This window comes from Tenrec ecaudatus, chromosome 13, assembly GCF_050624435.1.
Source record: "Tenrec ecaudatus isolate mTenEca1 chromosome 13, mTenEca1.hap1, whole genome shotgun sequence".
Classification (NCBI taxonomy): Eukaryota; Metazoa; Chordata; class Mammalia; order Afrosoricida; family Tenrecidae; genus Tenrec; species Tenrec ecaudatus.
Genome location: NC_134542.1, coordinates 1,622,234 through 1,642,034, shown reverse-complemented (window position 1 = coordinate 1,642,034; position 19,801 = coordinate 1,622,234).

The following is a 19,801-nucleotide window of genomic DNA, read 5'->3' as shown; positions in this document are numbered from 1 at the left end:
TGTTCTCATTGGATATTGAAATAATATGCTACCTTGTGGTATATTGTTTCTTTATGCTTAAAATGGTCATTAAGGTATCCAGCAGGTTGTTAAAGTATTTGAAGCACACTACCGGTCTAGGAGGTTCTCAGCACAGGAACTAGGGCATGTCTTGCTTAACAGCAGGGAGGCTCCCTCATCCCCCACTGGGATGGCTCATTGTAAACCTAGTAGGACAGCAAATCTGCCCAAGTTCCATATACCCTTTTGGCATATCCCCACCCCCTCAGGAGCTTCATTTGCATTGTTAGCAAGCTGTCCAATCCCCATAGTGGGCCATAAGCACCTAATTTGCATAGTCCTATCCAACCACAGTCATGAATTAAAAGACTGTACACGGCCCAACAGGCCTTAGTAAATACCTCACTGCCCTGCAAGCACAAGCCAGTCACACCATCTTCAGCCTTTACAAGCCTCAGAGTGACCCCAGGGAGGACACATCTCAGCATGGCCCCGTGAGGAAGGCCCACAGGTGCCCAGGGTTCTCCTGGAGCTGAGCAGCAGCTGGAGATGGGAAGATTTCTGTGAGCAGGGAGATGACCAGGACAAACTCAGGGAGATTTGCTGGCGCCCGTGGCTGCAGTTCTGCTCAGCTGCCAGTCTGCCATCAGTGGAAGGGTCTCCCTGGAGCACAGGGACTGCTGCCACACATCCTGGGGGCACAATGGATGTCCTCGTTGAGGGGTCCTGCTGGTGGGGAGGGGCCTCTCCCTCAGAGAGGCCTGGGGGTGAGCCCACTGTGTCCACAGGGTCTGAGAGCTTCTCAGTTGCCCACCTCAGTGAAAAGCAAGCATATGGTCTACAGCTGGTTCACGTGATCTGTCTCTGCCAGGCCAGAGGGGCACCCAGGGGACCCCAGACACGATCTGCAGACCAAACCCTTGGTGATAGTTAGGCTTGTTCTACCAACCTGGCCAATAGGAATATGTGGGATTCATCAGGTCTCAGTTTGATTGGAGGCCAGAGAGTTAAATGGCTCTGCAAGGTCCAGCCCCTTCTCTCTTGCGCTCTGGAGATTGGACCAGCATGCTGCTGCTTTAGCTAATTCTCTGTCTCAACCTGTGAGCTACACCACCTGTGGGCCAAGCCAACCTGTGGATCATCACTAGAGCTTGAGGCTCCTTCGAGACCTGCTTCACCACGCTACTGGTGCATGCACAGCATGAGCATGAGGCTGGTGGATCCTGTCGTCGTGCATTGCTTGAGTTCAATATCCCATCTGGTCCTGGCTCCCGAGCTGCTGGCAGTTGCTGACCAGCCCAGATGCTTGCTGCCTGTGGGCAGACTCTGCCTGCCTTGCCTGTGGGAGGACAACTCTGTCTGCTTCCTTGGTCTTAGGCCTGACAGCCCTCATGAGTTGAAGGACTTCCAGTCTATGAACTGTTCTGTGAAAGTGAGTTGAACTGAGCCCTCTGTGCTGCTGTGTGGACTAATTCGTTGTTGTATTCCTTCTTGCTGTGTAAACCTATCCACATATATTATATGTATAATCAAAAGGGTTTTGTTTCTCTAGAGAACCCTGCCTCACACACCCACCTTAAAGAGGTCGTGAGTCTCGGGCCTGTGGCTGCTGGTCTCTGAGGCCAGTGTTTATGGACATGCCTGGCCAGGTTCTTAGAGGGACAAGAATGCAGGGCCGGGGGTGTGGCCTGCCCTCCCCGACATTGGAAATGCTCAGTTCATTCACGTCCCTGCCAGAAAGCTGGGCCAGGGGGCTCAAGGTGTGCTTCCCAGACCAGGGTGGTCTGGGCTCTGTTCTCGGGCACACGAATACCTGTGGGGAGTGGTCATGCTGTTTCCAGGCCGACGGGAGCAGGTGGTGACGCAGTTCCCCCTGGACTGGCTTCTGGATGAGCTGGGAGGGCCAGGTGCTCCAGGCAGCCTGCCAACGGGGTGACAGACGGGTGTGGGGTCTCTCTGCTTTGGAGGCCTGAGACCCAGCACTGGAGTGGTGCCCACGCTCCCTGGTGTTGGGCCCACCCCCAGCATGCAAATATGCCCATGGGCCAAGTCCAGAGGAACTCCTCAAGGGTGGAGTCCCAGTACCCCAGAAAATGGGGCTAAGTTAAGGGGATACCTCATGCTGGCCTGGACCCAGACCCTGAAACCCACCTGGTGGCTGCTGAATCCCTGGGCCACACCTCTACACTCGGTCTGCAGGCCTGTCTGTCGTGCCTCCACAGGCCTCCCCCACTGCCCCTCAACCCCCACACCAGACCCCCAAAGGAGCTCGCCCTAGTCTAGATGAATGTCCTGCCTTAGGAGGGGCCAGCGGGCAGGGCCTGGGACTGACCTGACCTGTGCTTGGACCTAAAGGGCTGAGCTAGGCTGCCCTGGGGTGGGGCTGCAGCTGGAGCTGGAGTTGGACTGGAGAGAGCTGAACGGGGCTGGGTGGACTGGGCTGGGCAATACTAGGGAGAACTGGACTGGACTGGACTGTGGCTGGGTTGGACTGGAGGGAGCTGAGCTTGGCTGGGCGGACTGGGCTGGGCAGTACTAGGGTGACCTGGCCGAGCTAGGATGGGTGCATTGGGCTGGGCTGGCCATTTTCCTAATGGCTTCATCCCCCCTGATTCTTGCATTGGTTACCTAGGAACGTCCTCTGGCCCTGCAGTCTGGTGGGCCAGGCAGGCCCTCGGCCTCTCCCAGGCTCACCATACAGCTGTGCTCTGAGGCTGGACCTTACTACGCCCATCACCCAGGTTCTTCTCCTGGGGGCACAGAGAACTAAGGGCAAGTCTGTGCTGGGTGTGGCACCCTCCCCCTCCTCTTTGCCCCACGCTATTGGTCAAAGCCAGTGTGCAGCCAGGCCACAGGGACAGAAAGCTGAGGGGAGAGGCCAGGTGGCTGGCCACCTGGCAAAGGCAGGGACCCTCTGAAACGGCCTGCCTCAGGGTCTCCTTGCGCTCTCTGGAAGCCAACGGCCGAGAGCCCCTCACGCGCTGTGTAAACTGTCCCGTGTGGGCACATGCAGAGATGGAGTGAAGCTTAGTGGTCAGTGAGGGATGGGAAGGGGCAGAGGGTGGTGGTGAAAGGGCACAGGGTCTGCTTTTAGGGGACAGGGTTGTTCTGATAGTGCCCAGCTCCATGGGTCCTGAAAGCCGCTGAGTCCCCAGCCCTACCTGGGTGGGTCCTGCAGTGGGTGAGTTGTGTCTCAGCAAAGCAAGTCTCCAAAAATAAAAGATGCCCCAGTCCCAGCAAGACACTGCCCCTGCCGGACCCGGAATCCACCGTTTCTCTGCAGGCTGACCCCTGGCTGCTCTCGGTGGGTCAGTGTTGGGGTGGGATTCAGAGCCAAGCTGGGTGGTAGTATCCTGAGACAGCTGCTTGCTGGTGACTCCGTTGGGGGATCAGGGGTCCCAGAGGCACTGGGACACCAGGAGGCAGAGCTCAGGTGACAGAGGGCATGGAGACGAGGGGTGCGAGCCTGCTTTCCACCCAGGGCCGTTTGGCAGATGTTTGCATGATCATTCACCGGCGGTAGAGAATTAGGCCCTCAGAAAGGAGCCTGCTGGGTTTGGACACACACTGAATGCACTCCCCCCTGAAGCAGGGGCTAGAACAGCTTCTCTTTGGTGAGGTGCATAGCGTGGGCTTGGGCTGAGGAGGCGTAGTGATTATGCGTTGGGCTGCCAACCTCAGGGCAGGCAGTTCAAAACCATCAACCTCCTTGCAGGTGGAAGACAGGGCTCTCCACTCCCATAGAGTCGCGGTCCTGGAAACCCATGGGAAGCCCAACCCTGTCCTGCAGTGTCGCCATGAGTCGGCATCAGCTCAACGGCAGTGAGCTTGGTTTTTTGTCATTTCGTTTGTTTATTCAGGCCATAGGCTGGACCCTCCCTGCACATTAGATGATGCAGATCTAGATAGATCATTGGAAGCCAAATGCTGTAGAAGTGGAGTCTAGCCTGTCAACCAGGTCACAGCCTGGTGCTGCATCCTTGTGAGTGTGGCCTTCTCATAAGAAGGGCCTGGGGAACCTCCCCTTTTCTCTCTGTCTTACCTTCCTGTTGAAGAGGCACGCCCGGCCAGCCCTGTGATGCGTCCACCTACCCTTGGATCCACACGACTTTGCACCCACCAGTCTGTGGTGTTAGGGCATTCTGCATCATTGCACAAGGCTGCGGGAGTCTGAAGAGGGACTTATGGACTTGAGCTGGACTGGGCTGGGATGTTTCATTGATGCATAATGACTTCTTGATGGAAAGCTCTCTCTTACACAGATGTGTGTTACTGGATTTGTTTCTCTGGTCCACCCCACCTAAAACACCAAATGAGCTGATTCTGACAGCTTTGTTAATGACCATGGAAAACAAGAGATACGGGTAGATTCATGGAGGCTGGCAAGTCCAAACGCCGCGTGTCAGGCACAGGTGTCTACCCCACATTGTGGGCCAGGCCAGCTGGAGACCGGAGCAGGTTGCGTTCTGGGCAGAGCACCCTCCCAGTTGGCTCCCGCCTCATTTGCTCGGACAACCTTACCTGGTGCCCTCAGGGGCACCTGCGCCAGAAAAGATGCTCTGTTGACTTCAAGCAGCAGCTAGACCAGCACTTGGTCACTGCTGGGATCCACAGCCCAGCCACGTGGCCACGTGGCGCTCACCATCTCGGCTGCCACAGCTTCTAGGCTTTTCCAGGCGGCCCCGCCAGGATGTGGGTGTGTTTGAGGAGACAAAGGAGTGAACCTGTCCAATGGCCACAACTCTAGCTTGACGGGACGGGAGTTTCACTTGTTGGCAGGGGCGGGGGAGGGAGGAGTTTCACTTGTTGGGGAGGGGACGAAGGGATGGGAGCTTCCCTTGTTGGCTGGGGGGCAGGGGGAATGGGAGTTCATTGTCGTCTTTTGTACTTGGATCTCTTGTCCTTACATGGAAAATCTTGGCTCCTGAGAAGAGGGCTTGGCTGTGACACCGGCTCCAACATAGTCAGCCTTGTAAGGACGGCGCGGGGCAGGGCAGTGTGCCCGCTGCTGTCACCGTGAGCACCACTGGTGCAGGACTACCTGACTGAGCTGCCTAACCAGTGGTTCTCAACCTGGGGGTCACGACCCCTTTGGGGGGGGTGTTGAACCACCCTTTCACAGGGGTCGCCTGATTCATCACAATAGCAAAATTACAGTTATGAAGTAGCAACGAAAATAATTTTATGGTTTGGGGTCACCATCACATGAGGAACTGTATTATAGGGTCACAGTATTAGAAAGGTTGAGAGCCATTAAACTAATGGAACCACCTAAGAAACTACCTAACCTAGCCACCTAACTGTGGGCAAAGCACAAACAAGTGCCATCTTAGCATTCCAGGTAGCACATTGCAGTCTCAGGCACTTCTGAAAGTGTGGGGCAGGCAGCCTTGGCACTGCCAACCAGAGCCCCTGAGGAGACTGCACTGACCAGCCCTGCGGCCGCTGGCCTTACCTGCTAATCAGGGGTGTGGTCATGCTGGCCCCTGGAGCTGGATCTCTGGACACAGGGGGCTCCTTCAGGACTCTGAGCACCCAGTGCAACACCCTACCACCCCTGTACACTGGCTTCAGCCACGTCACCTATAGCCAGCTGCCAGCTGCTCTCTGCGCCAGGTCTTTTTGGAGTCCAGGACCGGGAGCAAACTTGGATTCTGGAAGCCCCCAGCATCCCACCTGCCAGGCCGGGACCCCTGGAAGCTGCTGGGGAATCTCACCTGCCAGCCCCGCACCAGCCTGCAGGCAGGTCCTCTGAGGGAGGGAACCTGCAGGGGCTGCCCCAAAGCTAATGGGAATAAGGATATGTGGGGTGCAGCCTTGCCAACATGCCCACAGGGAAACTGAGGCTGGTGAGGGGGTGGGGTTCGCCGTTTGGAACCAAGTGCCCAGCAGCAGCCCACCCTGAGTGCTCACCAGCTAGGGCCAGTGGGAAGCATGTGGGTGCAAAACAGAGACCCCGGGGGTGGCATGAGCCAAGAAAGCCTCTGGTTTGGGTGCTGTGAGGACAGGACACCAAGGCCTCTCCTGAGCACAGGACATGCCGGGTAGGCATGTGGGGTCCCTCAGGGCAGAGTGCCCCTGCATCTGCGTGAGACAGACACAGTTCACGCTCTCCTGGTCCCCGGAGGTGGGAGGGGAGTCTGCCCAGACTTGAGAACCTTGGAACTGAGGCCTGCTGACCAGACACTGGAAGCGAGCTCAGTGCTGCCCTGAGACAGGGGGCTGGTTCTCTCTGCTGCCATCAGGGGAGGGGTACAGCAACAGAGCAGCCAGCCACGGGGAGGGGGACAGGCTGAGTGGGTGGTTGGAGGCCTGAGGGGCTTAGAGAGATGTGGGGGCACAGAGACCATGAGAGGTGCTCTCTCTGTTTGTCCTGGACACCATAGAGAGGCGTGGGTCTGGGCGTTCAGGAGGCAGAGTGCTGAGGGAGTTCTGTCCAAACACTTAGGAACCCAGTTCCTATCCTGTGTCTGTCTAGACCCAGGAGAACAGTGCCCGGAGGACCAACACCCACCAAGATGGTGAGAGTCTCAGGACGGGGACCCAGTATGAGTGGTCCGGAGCTCTGTCTGCCAGGTCCTGGGAGCCTTCGTTCTCTCAGATCGGAAGCCACATGTTTGGGTCAGGACCAGTGTCTGACAATTAGTAACAGCCATGTGAAAGGCAACAATGTAGACTACTCCTCCATCCGGCTGCTCAGCGTGTGTTCCCACAGCCTGTCTTGGAGCGGGAACACAGTTGATCCTGCTGCTCAGCCTGGGAGAGCTAGTCAGGTCTCCCAGGTTCCTGGACATGCCAAAGACATGTGGTGGCAGCAGCATCACTGGGGTGGACAGGCTTCAGGGGAGCTTCCAGACTAAGAGAGGCCAGGAAGAAAGGCCTGCAGATTTGCTTCGGAAAGCCAGCCCATGCAGATGCCGTGGACACGTCAGGAGGACCAATGGCTGGTGGAGGACTCCAGGTTGGTCCAAGGAGGCCAGTGGAGGCACGGAAGGCTTCGGTGAGGAGGTCCAATGGCCACTAGTGGCCACAGCAACGGGCCAAACAGGCCGACTGACCATGCTGAGGACAGCACAGGGGGGACGCTTGGAAGCACAGTCCTGTGAACCATTCCAGATTTGAGAGGGAGGGAGAGAGGGAGGGAGGGAGGGAAGGGCGCTGGGGTGGCCCTTCTTCTGCTCTCTGAGAAAGGCTGGCCATCATCAGGGATGGCGGATGAGGCTCCCAGCCAGCGGGCAGGGCTGGGCTTGTCCCTGTTAGAAGCAGAGAGACTAGGGACTCTCTGTGGGCACTGGAGCCTCTGAGCAGCTCATGGGGAGCTGGGGGGGGAGGGCAAAGATCTGTTTCTGTGATGGGGGAAGCCAGAGACCCCCTAGTTGAACCCTGCCCACTATCCGTGCCTGAATCCCTTCCTCTGATCTCAGTTTCCCAGCCTGAGAATTAGGGGCAGTGGAGGAGGGTACCCAAGAACAGAGAATTGGGGGAGGAGCCTGAAGCTCTGGGACAAGCTGGTCCCTGCATCTGTTACACCTGCCCCTCCCTCAGGCCCCAAGCCGGCAGGTGGGGCGCCTGTGCCTGCTCAGACAGGGCCTGGCCCACAGGACTGGGGCCAGACATCAAAGAGCTGGCCGCCCTGCAGGAAGCAGGCTGGAGCTAGTCCCCAACCACACACAGCCAGGGCGACCTGGCCCCTAGCTCTGTCCTTCTGAGGGCGCTGCCCACTGAAGGGGCAGTGTGTGCCGCTGCTCAGGGGATGGATGCACGGTGACCCCCATCCAGGACCCAGAATACTGCCCAGGTCCAGGCCATCTGCACCTGGCTGGCATGTTAGGAGTCCATGGGTGCAGATGCTGTCTGTGTCTGTGGGTCTCATAGAGGGTCTGCCCATCAACTTGGCTGTCCTCGCTGACCCTTTTCAGCAAGTGGTCTTTCGGTATAACCTCCCTACACCATTAACGGCGGTTAATCCCACGGGTGGGAGTTATAAGGAGAAGCCTGTCACCCAAATCCCTTCTCTTAATGTTTCAGAGTGGGGTGCCCTCATCTTATCTCGAGCCCCGTGGGTAACATGCTGAGCTACAAACAGCAAGGTCAGCAGTTGACGCCCACCAACCACTCCTCCAGGGCAAGATGAGGCTGTTGGCCGTGGTACAGTGGCCGTCTTGGAAACCCATAGGGCAGCCCTGCTCTGGCCTGCAGGGTCGCTGAGAGTCGGCATGGGCTCAAGGGCAGTGAGTCTGCGTTTTTAAGTCGCTCGCTTTAAACCCCAGCACCCAGAGATCTGCGTCTGGCACATGAAGACGGCAAGAAGCATGTGACGAGGGCCTGTCTGCTGTGTGTGTGCGTGTGTGTCTGCCTTGTGTGTGTGTACGTGTGTCTGCTGTGTGTGTACATGTGTGTGTGTCTGCCATGTGTGTCCATGTGTCTGCTGTGTGTGCATGTGTGTTTATGTGTCTGTCGTGTTTGTGTACATGTGTATGTGTGTCTGCTGTGTGTGTGCGTGTCTGCCATGCATGTGCATGTGTCTGCAGTGTGTGTCTGCCATGTGTGTGCGTGTGTGTCTGCTGTGTGTGTATGTGTCTGTCCTGTGCACGTGTGTATCTGCCGTGTGTGCGTGTGTGCCTGTCAGGTGTGTGTCTGTCGTGTGTGTGTGCATGTGTATGTGTGTCTGCCATGTGCATGTGTGTGCATGCGCATGCACCATCTGAAGGACTTGGCTGGTAAGAAAAATGCCAAGTTGTAGACCTATTTGGGGATGTGTCACTTTAAGTTCACCTGTTAAAAGTGTACAGTCCGGCAGCCATCAGCATGTGTCCAGAGCCTTGCGGCTGTCCACATGCCCTAATTTCAGAGTGAGGTCGTTATCCCATGAAAAACGCCACACAAATTACCAGCCACTCCCCAGCTGGGCCTCCCACCCCCCAGCCCTCGGGGGCTGCCTGCGTCCATGGAGTTGGTGCTGGTGGTTCTGGGCATCTCCGAAAGGAACCAGACAGGATGTGGCCTCCAATGGACACACATGTTTTCAGGGCTGGTCTCCCACTGGGCCTGTGTCACAGCCCTGACCCGTGTTATTTCCATGGACAATTCCAAAGCCGCCTTGATGCAGGGCAGCCACGCGGATCCCAGGAGCCAGGACAGCGAAGCTTCGTCTCTCGAGCTTTGGCCATGTGGCACCCAGGGACCAGGACTGTCGGAGAAGAGCAAGAAGAGCCATTGCCGAGATGGACGGACCTGGGGGCTCCAAGCTGGGCCCGTGTACCATGTGGGAGGGTGTCACAGGTGGGCCCTGTTTGGCTCTGTGGTGTGTGAGTCGATGAGCACAGCAGACAGCAACTCACAACGGCAACAATGTTGCCATAGCCCCCTTGACCTTCCTGGCTTGCTTTGTAAGCGGCTCTCCACCAGATGTTCCTGTCTAGGGGTCCAGGTATGCTCAGAATCACCATTGTCCAACCAGGTGAAGGGAAGACGTGGGGGTGTCCCAAGAGAGGGTGACTGTGCCTGACTCGGGGTCTCCCTCGGACCCCACCCTAGGGGTTTGGAACTTGCCAGCTTCCACAATCCTAGGAGCCAGTTCGTTCAAATCCACGAAGACAGAACAGGAAACGCAGTGTGTGTGTGGGGGGGGGGGGTGCATTCCTTCCCAGGCAGTCAGATAGGGAAGCAGGTGGGAGGGGGCCGGGCGAGGCTGGGGCTGAGGGAAAGTCCGGAACAGCTGCACCCCACTCCGCCCTCCCGAGGTGCTACCAGCTGTGGCTGGAGCCCAGGAATTCAGGCTTGGAAAGAGGAAGGACGTGCCCCTGGTCCAGGGTGGACAGCGGGGAGGTTTCCTAGACCCAGAGACAGCTGCTCCCTGTGGTGGAGGCAAGCTTGCCCCAGAGAGGGCCCCTGGGAGGGAGCAGCTAGAGGGGGACACCCACGGTGAGGAGGATGCTTAGCTGACCGAGGACACACTGCTGTGATTGATCCTGCTGGACCTTGTCCCCGGACTGAGGTGGTGCTGCCGCTGGGCCCAGAGCAGCCCCGGAGGCCAGGGTCCCTCCTGAGCGAGGCCAGCACTGACCTGGGTCTTAGCCTTCAGTGGGACCTGCCAGGCCCTGTGACTACACCACCACTCCAGCTTTATGCCATGCCCAGGTCCTGAGGCTGACTGGGGCCCATGCCCTCACCCTGGGCCCTCTGCTCTCCCACCAGGGTGATTCTCACTGCCCCCTCCCCCACATGCTCCTCACTGCCCCCACATGTGCCCCCCACTCCCTCTCCACGTGGCCCTCTCTCTTCTCTTCTGAGCGTGGGATTCCTTCATGGCTCCTCCAGAAGCTGGCCCTGCCAATTCCCACAGACACAGGCCTCTCTGAAGGCTCACCATCCAGCATGCCTGGGTGTGGCCTCTCCTCCCCACCTCACCAGGTCCACAGTGGGCTCCTTCGGGGGTTCTGCCCACTGACAGCGGGGACACCAAGAGGAGACAGGCAGCTGGGGCTGCTCTGGACTCCCGAGAGCCACAGGGTCTGTCCGGCCGGGGATGGATGGGGTGGCTGTGCCAGTCTGGGCACGGTGTCCCTGGCACTTGTATCCACACTGGGACCCTGGTCGCCAGTCTCGCTCTCGGAGAGGGGCTTGTGTGGGAACCTAGAGCTGGCGCCCTGCCTAGGGGAGGGGCTTGGTTAGCCTCCTGATCTCCTTGTGGCAGTGAAGGGGTGGGCGAGTGTAGTGTGGGTGGGCCTTATCCAGTCAGATGGAGGCGGGCCCTTCCCAGGCCCCCATCTTTGTCCCTACCTGTGGGCCCTCACAGACAAGGCCAGCACTGGTTAAGGTCAGACCCAAGGGCCCACTTCCCTTCCGACCACATGGCCTCCGAGGGTGTCAGATTCTGCAGCTCTCACTTGGGCGGCAGAGAGGGAGCATGGGGACCCACGGAAGGCAGGATGGGGTGCTTGTAGCCCAGCCCTGCCTTCCTTCCTCGCAGGTGATCAGGCTGTTTCACTGGGCCCTACCTGCTCACACCCCAGTGTCCACCTGGACCCAGGAGTAGTGTCCCCTGGGCACTCCTGCAGGCTTATGGGGACCGGCCTTCCTGCAGGGGCTAGGAGTTGGGCCTACATGCTGCTTCGGATGCTAGCCCTGCAGCTGGATCCAGATGCCCAGGCCCCTGGGACCCAGGGTCAGCTTCTCAGCTCCCTCATTGGGGACCCAGGGGGCATGAGTGACACATGGGAAGTAAGCCTGGGGCTTCGTGACACCTGGAGTCCTCCCTGCCCCCCACCAGGGACAGGCTCTGGGCTGTCAGTAGACCACCCCCCCCCACCACCACCACCAGTGCTTCTGAGGGCGGAGGACACGGAGGGGGGGAGAGTAAATAAGCAGGGCTCTGAGCAACTGACCAAGCTGGCTGCTGACCCCAGGGCTGGCCTTCCTCAGCTGTGACCAAGGTGACAGGGAGGGACCTGTGTCCTCGCAGCTGAGATCCCAAAGGAAAGGGTCCCAGATTCAGCCCAGCCCCCAGATCCCAGGCCCCAGGCTTGGCCCTGTGGCTGCCTGACTAGGACCTCCCCTTTTCAGCTGAATCAAAGGCTCTTTGGATTGCCGGCAGGAGTCTGGTGTGGTTTTTTCTTTTGCTCTCTCTCAAATAGTTTTGGCTTGGCAGTTCCAAGGCAGACTCTGCCCAACCCTCCCTTCCTCTGTCATTTAAAGGAGCCAAACCGACAGCCGAAAGCTGCGCATTCTCCGCCAAGCTGGATCCAGCTGCCGACCCACCACCATTGTCAAAATGGCAGCAAGGAGCCCCCGTGGCCGGGGCTGTGCATGGTGGGAGAGTCACACACACACACACACACACACACACTCCAATGCCATGATGGCTGCCCCACTGCCCCACTGCCCAGAGTGTGTCAGACTCTGGGTCCCTGGGCCCGTGGACGGACCCTGTTTGAAAATGGAGTTTCTTTTTTGTTTTTAGTTTCTTTTGCTAGGTTAATAGGGTCCCCCTGAGTGGGTGGGTCCTGGCCACTCACCCCCTCCAAGTGAAATCGCAGCAAAGACGTGAAGGACCCCCCAGGGACTCCGGACTGCTGGGAGAGGGACCCCCGCACCCAGCACCAGAGCCAGGGTGCTATGGGCCTGCCTTACACTCACACATACCACACTGCAGGGTTCCCCAGCTAGGGGCTTGGGAACGGGGCACTTGCCCCACCTAGTTTTTGCCAGTGGGCTACCAGCAGAGTGGGAGGGAGCTCAGGAGGAGGCCCATGAGCAGGTCCGTGAAGAGGGCCATCCAGGGAGAGGCTGAGCTGGCCCTCTGGCCTGGCTCCCACCATGCCTGCTCTGGGCTAAATGGGTCCTGCCCAGTCAGTGCACCCTGACAATGGTGGTCATCCACAGCCACAGAGCAGGCTGGCCTACACTGGGTCCCCAACAGGCACCTCAGCCTCCCGGTGGCACTGGCCCTACCCTGGCCAGGAGATGCAGCAAAGGAGGGGAATTCCCAGCAGCAGTTTCTTCCAGGCTTCCTCCTGCTGGCCACTCTGCTGAGCTACCCAAAAGCCTATGGACGGAGACAAAGCCCCCAGCCCTGAGTCATACGCCTCCCTCCCCCTGCCCTGCCCACAGAGGGAGTTCTCCCAGTACCCTTGGGAAAGACCTGTGGGGGGAGGACCTGCAGCACCAGAGCCCAGCCTTGGGGCCAGTGGGATGGGGAGCCCTCTGTATGCCCACTCACACAGGACAGGCCCCACCCCAAGGGCTCGAGAGGAGATATAGGGTGCCATCCACCTGCCAGGTGCCCAGGGAGCATGACCTCAGAGTCCCTAAGAGGGTGGGCACAGTCTGTGGGGAGCCCAGGAGGACACAGGGGGTGACAGGGGGAGCAGCTCCACAGGATAGGAGGCCAGCAGAGCCATCATGGGGCAGCAGAGAGCAAGGGCATGGACATGTCCATGTTCTCGCCAGACCTACACCCCCTGAGCCTGGGACACATGGACACTTGCCCCGAGCCTAGGTTGTGTCAGCCGAGTGTCCAGGAGGTGACTGGAGAGGTCATGGAGCCGAGGCAGAAGGTACCTCAGCTGGAACTGGGGCTGCCCTCCCCCTTGTCAGCTCATCCCTGGGGTCCTCCTGCCCCCCAATTCCACATCAGGGAACCCAGGACCCTGGTAGTGGTGGCCTTCTGGTACTAGGCATACTGTGCCTCTCTGCAGACCATCCTCCTGGGCCCCCAGCCTCCTCAGCTGCCCTGCTGCTGAGCCCCATGAATGTCTCCCACCACAGCATGGACGGGGCAGCTCCTGGCCCCTCTTCCTCAGAGGCACAACTGGCCACTTCTGCCCATCCCTGGACCTCTTTGTGGCCCTCCCCCTGAGCCCCAGTGCTGGTCTGTGGGCTAACACGCCATGAGTCCCTCTGGCCTTGTCCCATCACTGCTGCCCGTGCCACGCCTCTCCCTGCTTTCCCACGGGTGGCACCATGCATAGTTAAGCTCTGGGGTGCCAAACCACAAGGTTGGTGGCCCCGTAGGGGAAGACGAGGCTGGCTGCTCCCATGGAGAAGCGCAGTCTCAAACCCTACGGCGCAGTTCTCTGTCCCATGGGATTGCCAGGAGTTGAAATGAAACTACTGGCAGTGGGGTGAGGGGCGGGTGTGGAGGGTGGCGAGGCCCGGGAGAGGGATGGGGTCACTGATGGAAGTAACTGCACCCGTGAGAGGGCCTCCTGGGGGCCCTGACCATCCACTCCAACATGGGCCTCGACATGTCGACACCACCCACTTGTCGGGCTCCCCAGGATATTGAGCCAGGTCCTGTGTCACCACTGGGTTCCTGGAGCCCCACGCATCTGAAGTAGGTGTTGCCTGGGTGTCAGAGTACAAGCCTCACCTTCTCCTGTGGAAACCTAGACCCCATCGGCGCGAGACCAGGGGCCTCTCCCCACCTGCCCTTGGCTGGGACTCCAAGTGGAGTCGGTCCCGACTGGTGGACACCCTGTAGGACAGAGTGGAACCGCCTCTGAGGGTGTCCAAGGCTGTCTCTGTACGGAAGCTGGCTCTCCTTGTCTCTCTCCCTCGACGTGGCCTCCACCGACCTTTCCATGAACAGCTAAGGGCTCAACCACTGCCACTCCTCTCAAGGTGGGCAAGCGTTGCGGACAACTCACCAAGATAAGACAGTGTCAACGACTGAAATTGTCCTGTCGCCTCAACCAGGCCCACACCCAACCACACAGGAGCGCCGAGCCTTCCCTAGGGTGGGTCCATGACCTAAACTACATGCTTCTATAGGATGTACCTCAACATCCTCCTTCCCCAAGGGCCTGTTACTGTCTTGCTTCTTGGAATGGTGAGCCATCTTCCTCTCCCAGGGCCTTTGGGATTTCAGGGCCTTGGGCTGCCCAAGGGTGGAAATAACGGACCACATTCACCTGGTGCCACAGTGGTGGCACCACCTCAGTGGAGTGTCAGCACACTATCAGGTTCAGGATGTCCTGACAGGGCAGCTTTACTCTGGAGTACAAGGACGGCTCAGTCCCAGTAGACCTCTGACCACAAGCCTCTCTACGTGAAGGAATGAGGAAGAATGCCAAGATGATCATCTAACGAAATGCTGTGGTGGGGCATCAAGATTCTTTCCTAGCTAAGCTTCAACCAGAAAAAGGAGAAACCTCTTAACGATAGATGACGGTGGGGGGAGGGGGCTCTCTCTGCGCTTGATAAGGGCTGCTTCTTCAAGCAAGTCCCAGACAGCATTGTGGTGAGAGGTGACGCATGAAAGGCATTTTCTTTGAAATCAGGAGAAAAGATAACCTTCATCGTGACCAATGCTTTTATGATTAGACAGATTTCCCAGGCGAGGCAACGACATATGTAGTCATCCGTGTCTCTGGATGAGGCAATTTCAAAAATCTCTGGAAAAATAGAATGAAAAAATGATGGAATTTTTCTTGAACTTTTTGAAGCCTGCTTCACATATGTGTGTATCTATGTGTATAAGCACATGTGTGTGCATATGTGCATGGGAGAATACATGCACATCCATGAACAAGGGATTTCAAAAAGTTTCCACCAACTCTTTGAGGTACGTGTATGAGAGAGCGAGTCAGGAAGAGGCGACGGGAGAGAGTGGAAATGCCAAGATTTCCAAGGCTGCGACTTTATCAGCAACAGACTGCCCCCAATTTCTCTCATGAAGCAGAGGGTGGACTCAAACTTCCAACCTTCCAATCAACAGCACAGTGTTCCAGCCATCGCACCACCAAGGAGCATCGCCACCATCCTGAATTCCGAGGAGCATTCTGGCCGCACTGCTTTTGAGACAAATGTACACGATGCTAACTAGAGGGGGGTTAGGACTTCGAACCAACTCAGCAGCCACTGGTTGGGTATGGCTTCTATTTGTATGCGTATATATACACGTGTGTGCATGTCTGTGCATGCATGTACACTCATATATGTTGTTAGGTGCCTTTCACTAGGTTTGAACTCACAGTGACCCCATGTACAGCAGAAGGAATGCCTGCCAGTCCTGCACCAGCCTCGTGGTGGTTCTATTTGAGCCCATTGTGGTCGCCACTGTCCCTATCTGTCTGTCTGTCTGTCTATCTATTTATCTATCTGTCTGTCTATCTATCTCTTGGAGGGTCGTCATCTTTTCACTTGGCCTTCTACTGTAACAAGCATGATATCCTTCTCCTGGTCGATCCTGCCGACACGCCCGAAAATGAGATGAAGTCTCCCCACCCCTGCTTCTACGGCGCATGCTGGCTGTGCTTCTGTGAAGGCAGGTCTGCTTGTTCCTGGGGCCGTCCGTGTGCCGTCCACATTCCCCACCAGCACCTTAGTCACAGGCAGCAACACCATCACCTAAACCCAAACCAAACCCACGGCCCTGAGTCCGTTCGGACTCACGATGACCCTGGGGAACAGCGTAGCCTGCCCCTGTGGGCCCAAGAGTTCCAAGACAGCCCCTCCTTACAAGAGCAGAAAGCCTCGTTTTTCTCCTGAGGAACAACCGGCGCTTTCGAACCACTAGCCTCACGGTTAGCAGTCCAGCATGTAACCCACCCACAGAGCCTCGGGCGTGTGCAATTGAAGACAACGCCATCTGGGAATGGGACGCTGGTGACATCACTCACTTCCACGCCAGATCGCGAGGGGCGCACAGATCACTCGCAGCGTGCAGTGCCAGTATGGGTCCCAAATCCTGGACACAGCGAGGCGGTGCCCACCAACAGAGGGATGCCAGAACAAAGCAGGGGGTGGGGTGGGGGGTTCAAATACCCACTGCTCCTGGTCCTGCAACTGCACATGGAGAAAGCAGTCTGCTCCCAGAACTCAGCTCCACATTCAGGGCACAGCTCATCCATTATTTATGGCCTGGCAGGTGTATCCGAGGATTGTAGCGGGGAGAACCTTAGGAGAATCGCCAGTGATAGTCAAGAGATGCTGGGGATTCAGGGGCTCGCTGTCCTGCCAGACTCCAGGCCAGGAGACGGTGTGGTGCCGGCCCAGAACTCTGGACTCCGCCCAGGGTGATTAGGATCCAGAAATGGCCCCGCTGAGGAGAGAGGGAGGCGCGCGTGACCAGCACTGACATGCGTGGAGAGAGGAGGGGGGTTGCTGTCAGCCTTGTGGATCCCAGGCCCTGTGCCCACCTCTAATCCATAAGAGCTACTTGGAAATCGATGGCAGAAAGACCAGACACACCCAGAGAACTGGAGGGTGACTGAAGCAGAGGCTCGACCTTCCCAGGCCCCAGGGGACCCGCCCTGGCCTCCCCCTGCTGTCTCAGTGCCCATCCCCCACCCCCACCCCCAGTGGTCCGTACAACAGAGATGCCCCTCACGCCCTGGGAGACGGCCTGCTCCAGGGTGCTCCCTGAAGCTCTAGGGGTGGGACCCTCCAGCCCCCTGGTCCTGGTGCTCCTGGCTCTTCCCTGCTCTCTCCCACCGTCTCCATGGGTTCTTGTCACACTCGGCGCAGCCCCCCAGGACAGGTGTGAGGAAAGTCCCTCCCCCAGGGTGCAGCACCGCCCCTGTGGGTGGCAGAGGTGCCCTGGAGGGGGCGGCTGCCTAGACTTCTGGTGATCAAAGGGACGTGGGCAGAGGCAGCCAGCCTGCCTAGGAGGTTCGCTGGGAACTCATCTGCCCCAGGCAGGGGCTTTAGAGGTGGGTGGGGACCAGGCACCAGGTGGGACCACCGGAGCAGGGGCAGGTTTTCAGACTGTGTGGCTCTCCTCCCACCTAGGTTTAGGGATGAGGAGGAAGGGGGCAGGACAGAGTGGAAAGAAAGGGAGGGTTGGTCCAGAGTCCACTTGGTCGAAGGGTCTCCTGAGCATGGGAGGGCAGCTGCCTGGCAGGAGGATGCTCCAATGCCTTGGGGTGTCATGCTGAGAGGCAGGTACTCCCAGCACATGGGGCAGGGGTGCGCTCCAGCACCCAGCGTCTGAGCCCTTGGACCAAGCACAGAAGAACCTGCCACTGGGCCAGGGATCCCACTTCTTCACCAGCCACTCCGTAAGGCATCTGCTGCATCCCTCAGGGGCTGAACAAGGAGCCTCCCTTCCAGGAGAGCCCAAGGGACCACCTCCAGCACCCATTGCCCACCCAGATGTCAGCCACCCACACAGCTCCCCGCCTCACTAACCCTGATCCCCACAGGTGCACCGAGGTGTCTGTTTGGCTGCTTGGAGGCAAGCACTTGGCTGGACACAGGGCGATATTGGTGGCCCCAGCACTCAGGAAAGGGATATCCCCTCACCAGAAGCGGCTGAGGGGATTCATCCTGATGCAGGAACCATGGGGCTGTCACTTATCCGGATCTTCCCAGCAGTCAGGGCCAGCACCCCTGGGGCTCCTCCAAAGATTGGATCTCAGGGGCCCTACATCAGCACTTCCCCCTGAAGTAGAAATGTCCATTGCCCTGAAGAGGGGCACAGTCTGGGTCCAGTGCCCCACCGACCCAAGGGCCCAAAGGCCCCTTCTGCCTGGAACCCTTCACACAGGGGCAGACCAGGTTGTTTGTTTGTTTGTGGTTGGTTAGCATTCTTTTTTTTAAAATCATTTTATTGGGGGCTTGTACAACTCTTATCATAATCCATACATACATCTATTGTGTCAGGCACATTTGTACATTTGTTGCCATCATCGTTCTCAAAACATTTTCTACTTGTGCCCTTGATATCAGCTCATTTTCCCCTCCCTCCCCATCCTCTCTCATGAACCCTTGATAATTTATAAATTATTATTACACTATCCAACATCTCCCTTCACCCACTCTTCTGTTGTCCATCCCCCAGGGATCGATTCCCCCTTTCTACCCGACCTTCCCTCCACCCTCCCAGTATCACCACTGGTCCTGAGGGGTTTATCTGTCCTAGGTTACCTATATTTCCAGCTCTTATCTGTACCAGTGTACATCCTCTGGTCTAGCCAGGTTTGTAAGGTAGAATTGGGATCATGATATTGGGGGTTGGGAAGCATTTAAGAACTAGAGGAAAGTTGTGTTTCATCGTTACTACACTGCACCCTGACTGGATCTTCTCCCCACAACCTTTCAGAAAGGGGATGTCCAGTTGCTTACAGATGGGATTTGGGTCTCCACTCCGCACTCCCCCTCATTCACAACGATGTGATTTTTTGTTCTTTGATGCCTGATACCTGATCCTATCGACACCTCGTGATAACACAGGCTGGTGTGCTTCTTCCATGTGGGCTTTGTTGCTTCTGAGCTAGATGGCCGCTTGTTTATCTTCAAGATTTTAAGACCCCAGATGCTATATCTTTTGATAGCCAGGCACCATCAGCGTTCTTCACATTAGCTATGCAGACCAGTTTTATGTTTTGCATGCCTGCGCACACGCGCGCACGCGCACACACACACACTGGAAGCTCACACTGAGCACACCCCACCTCTGCACAGGGGTCTGTACTGGCTGGGACCCAGAACAGTGTTAGCGGGTAGCAGTCTTGGTGGCTGGGCTGGCAGCCTGTAACTGAGGGGAGGAGGTGTGGGGGGGGCACCTGGGTGCTGTGAAGAGCAGGTGGGATGGGGGTTCCTTCCTGCTGGAGCAAAGAGGGGAGAGCAGGTGGGGTCCAAGCCTTCTTTGACACCTGGCTATGAGGGATGGCATGAGGGGGTCCTGCTGACAACCTCTAGCAGGAACTGTCCCTCAGCAGCCAGCTCCCTCAAACCCTGGTTGTAGGGCTGCACCAATCCTGGCCTGGCCCCCTGCTCCATCAGCCTCCTCCCATACTTCCTCTCCTACACCCAGGAGCTCAACCCCCCCACGCCCAGCCACCCACCTCTTCTAGAGCCTGGGTTCTCCAGCCCTGTCCAGCTCTGGGTGAACGATGCTGTGGAGACCCCCACCATGACCTCGGGCCTCAAAAAGGCAGCCCAGATCTGAGTCTGACATGCGGTCCCCAGAGCACTGGCTGCTCCGGATGTAGCCAGGCAGGAAGATGTGGACTGGGGCAGCCAGGATCCCCCCTCTCATACTGAGACGGGGGCTCAATTCTGCAGGAGCTCTGCTGCTCAGGAGGTTCAAAGAACCTCTAGACTCAGGGAGATGGCTAAGAAGAAATAACTGGTGGGTGATCAGCCAGTCCATGAGACCCTTAGTCACTTGGCCAGTGCAGGTCCGGTCACTGTATGCCCGCTGGGCAGCTCATTACCACACCAATGATGCCAACCTGGTCTCAGTGCCTCTCATTGGCCCTTGGGAGACAGAACAGACATAAGGTGTGACAGACAGAAGAAGCCCAGCCTCTGGCCAGGTCCACAGTGCCACCCAGAGCCTGGACCTCCCATC